This window comes from Pteropus medius, unplaced genomic scaffold (assembly GCF_902729225.1).
Source record: "Pteropus medius unplaced genomic scaffold, Ma_sr-lr_union100, whole genome shotgun sequence".
In the NCBI taxonomy this organism is placed as follows: Eukaryota; Metazoa; Chordata; class Mammalia; order Chiroptera; family Pteropodidae; genus Pteropus; species Pteropus medius.
This window is the reverse complement of record NW_024352787.1, coordinates 30444897-30448945: the sequence shown is the minus strand read 5'-3', so window position 1 is coordinate 30448945 and position 4049 is coordinate 30444897. Positions and strand designations below refer to the sequence as shown.

The 4049-nt window shown below is 47.0% G+C and overlaps 1 non-coding gene across 1 annotated transcript; it reads left to right on the top strand.

Annotated features, from left to right (window-relative positions):
* The first annotated feature begins 1530 nt into the window (after positions 1-1530).
* LOC120591979 (5S ribosomal RNA) lies at positions 1531-1649 on the top strand. The gene has a single exon (XR_005650030.1). It is a non-coding gene; the product is annotated as a 5S ribosomal RNA (ribosomal RNA).
* Positions 1650-4049: the final 2400 nt, after the last annotated feature.

The following is a 4049-nucleotide window of genomic DNA, read 5'->3' as shown; positions in this document are numbered from 1 at the left end:
GTTCAGTCAGGAATAAAGGAACACACACGTGTGCACGCACAGAGACTCACACACCTACGGTGTCCTCCAAGGCAGTCTATGGCACAGGAAAACAGATGTTTAGTGAAATAAAACAGTTATAAACTAGCTAAATAAGGAAAAGCAAAAACCTAAATTTAAACTTATAGGTAATGGTATTGCTTGGCTTACAATCTAAGGTAAGTGAAAAAAGGTCCCATTGAAAACGAGTTATGAATGGCACAGAATCGGTAGCAGATCCTTCCCCACCCCTCACCTTGCTGCCTTCGTTTACGGTTTCACCCTGCTTGCTTAGACCTTGACAATGGCCTTGAAGGGAGCTCGTTGGCCCTGACATCAGCCATCCAAAGCCTACACGTACCGCGAAATCATTCCTATGACCTATCTAAGATGTGGTCTGATCACTTGTTCGGGTCACGACAGAGGTACACGAAGGCCTTCAGCAGAAACCCTCTGCCTCTTACCAGGACCCTGAGGTCTCTCGGAACTTGAGCCGCCCTAAACGCCTGCTCTATGCCCCCTTGCACAGAAGCCCCCAGCACAGATCTGCTTGTCGCTTTCCGCGCTCCATGCTTTCGCCCCTTTGGTATTTCACGCAAGCGCCCTCCAGCCGAAATGCTCTTCTCTTGCCTGACTTGGCCTCCGAGCTCCTCCTCATCCTTTAACTCAGTCACAGCCTCCAGGAAGCCTCCCCTGATCTTGGCTTCCACGCTGGGTTAAGTGCTCTCCTCAGTGACTGCCTGTGCCTAGCTCTAGTACAGCGTGCTCACCATTATCTTATACTTAATAATCTTTCTGACCTCCAACCCCTTAAACTATTGTAATTCCTTGTGTTTAAATCCTATAAAAGTGTCTAGCATCCAGTCATAATTCAAAAAAAATATTTTGAATCAATAACTAGATGGATGAATGTATAATGAGTAAAGGGCCTGGCTATACATAGATGCCAGATCCTTCTCACCTGTTTCTGTTTGTCTGGCAGTTATTAATCTTTTCTGTGCTTCCCGTGACCTCCCAGACTGTCCCAGTCTACAGACATGGAACTCCTCTTATCTGGATTTAGTGCCCCCCTTGAGTCTGCAACAATTTAGTGACTATCCGCTGGAGCCAATTCCTGCTTCGGAGTTGTGCATGCTGGTTCTCCAACTACTGGTAGCTTAAAATCGAAGGAGTATTTACACCGCAGTAATTGTCAAACTCTATAAATGGGGGTTTTTGGTTTTGGAGAGCCAGCTGTTACATTTTCCAGCACACCACTCTGTGTGTGTGTGCAGACATGCATACATACGTACATACATACGTACATACATACGTACATACATACGTACATACATACATATATGATTTCACTTCTGCTATATTTTCCAACAATATAAGTCCTAAATGACAGGAAACTTATTTTCTGTTTATATAAATTTAAAATTATGCACTTATTTATAGACTATACTCCATCTACTTCCAAAATGTGTTATCTGGATAAACTATTTGCTTTGAAAATACATACATAAAATAGTGTACGGCCACGCCACCCTGAATGCGCCCGATCCTGTCCGATCTCAGAAGCTAAGCAGGGTCGGGCCTGGTTAGTACTTGGATGGGAGACCACCCAGGAAGACCAGGTGCTGTAGGCATAAAAAATTAAAAAAATAAGGGATTGTAAACTGACAAGGTCCTTGCAATCTGCGAGGTCAACCAAGGGTTGCCTCGCCTAAAAATATTTTTATTTTATTTTACATAAAATGAAAATAATGTGAGAGCAAGAGAAACCACGTCAGAAACATCTGATCACGTAACTGTGACTAAGGGTCCAGTGTCAGCTCTGAGTTTCACGACCACCAAAAGAAAAGTGGCATTTCCATTTTACTTTATGATCCACTACTAAATAGTGACTAAAATAGTAATGCTCGTTGACAGGAGACAAAAGCATAATGAAATATTATTTTTAATTCACACTGGCCACGCGTACTATTTTTTACCTTATTTTTACTCGGTCTTCACAACGACAGAAGTAATTCTTATTCCTATCTGTGACAAAGAAGGCACTGAAGCTTAGAGAGGTGGCGTGCCCTGTTTCAAGCTTAGACGTGCCTCGTCGATGTGCACATGACCTTGAAGAGTTTCCACTCCGATTCATCTCTCTGGCCATTACGTTACCCCGCCCACCCTGACTACCGGCAACGTCTATAATGAACATTTTATGAAACAGGCAAACATGTCTTCTGTAGGGCGATTATTGACAAAAAGTCCCTAAGGAAGCAGAGGGTGTGAGTTTAGAGGTCACTTGGGATGACGGTTCTGCCGTGCTCACTGACGACACCCACGTGCGCCGCTGTCTGGGGGGCTAACCTGATCGGGGGTGGGATCTTGGAACTCCAAAGGCGTCATTAGCGTTAGCGTTAAGTCACCCGGACACTGACTTCCTCAGATGCTAATTACCCAGCTGGGCTTTCCACCCCACAATGAGAGACAGTCAAGGTTAAAACCTCGATGGCCATTTGAATGGCAGGCTATAGTTTTAGGTTAAAACCAAATAAAACACATTCTTTACACACAGGCCAAATTAACTCCTGGAAAGGAGGTGGCAGCGTAACACACACTCCGAGACTTAGAAGATGTGATTGCTTTTGAGTCTCTCACCCCTTTCCTGTCAAACACAAGCAGTGGGTCGATCCAAGCTTAGAAGCCCCATGTTTTGTGCTGGCTCCTTGGAGCGACTGACAAAGTGATTAACGGGCAGCTGCACCCAGTTAAGTCAAACGTCGGGGTGCTCTTCCGATCCAGCCCCACATCAGGTCCTGAGCAAACACATTTCAGTCCCTGTTCCTCAGGATCGAAGTCTCATCAGAGAGAGCCACAGAAAATACACTGCAGGGCTGCAGGGCCACAGCAGGTGCTTGCTGAGGACACAGTGGCAGAAGAGTAGGGGGGTCTCTGCTCCCTCCGAGGTGCAGGAAGGGCAGTTGCTGCGTGCAGATAACAGGTGACTTCGGTGAGGTCTTACTGAAGATGGATCCCACAATGAACTTGTCCTGTTTGCCGTTCTTCTGGATGTAAATATTCTTCTGATGATCACTAATAATCTGAACTGGACGAAACGATTTGCAGGACAATAAATGCAATTCTTGTAACATAATAAAAGATGCACGTTGTATGTGAATTCAAGGAGCGAGTGAAAATCGTGTGGTCTTTCCACGTAGACTACACGTCCAGAAGAACAAGAGGAGCTTCCTGGAGGAGGCGGCACGCGAGGGGGACGGAAGGCTAGCGCCCCAGGGCGTGCAGGAAATGCAAGGGCCGGGGCAACGTGGTGTCTTAACATCATCTGGAAAGATGAATAACCAAATAACAAACATGAAGTTAGGCTAAAGGCACAGGTGCAGGGCTGCAAATGGAGACGATGTCCATGGCGAGGACATCGAGCGCACCTGTCTGCTGGTCACATAACTTGGAGCTTTTAAGTCACGTGCGATGTGTGGTTCACGTCCTCTCCTGGCGGCTCTGAATCTCCCGTCCCGAATCCCAAACAACGGACGTTCTTTCTTCTCTGCTCTTAAAGCATCACACTCGCCACCTTCCTGCCATGTGTATCACATGACTGTGCGACTGTCTGTTTCTTCTGAACATCCCGAGCTCAAGGACGACACGCGAGTGTTCACGGAGCTGGACGCAGTTCCTGGCACGTTGTGGGCACTTGGTAGGTCTTGTGGTTCGAAGGCTGCAGCACGGTTCTGATTAAATTTGTTCCAATTCATAAAATTCCTTGCAGATCCCCATCGCCACAGCCTGGCATCCTGAATGAACGAACCGCTGGGGATGGCAGAATGTGGCCCAGAGCCACACACGAATGTTCTTTGACTACAGCGAGTGCCTGTGTGAAAGAAGAAGCCTTTCACTCTAACCGACGACTGGGCCAACTGGCCGGTCGGAACGTGGTGTGACGCAACCCGGGCAAAGCCCTCGGGAGTGCCAAGTCACGCTCTTGTCTTCACGACAGGTGTGGAGAGGCTCGCCTGCCAAATTAGACACCTGAC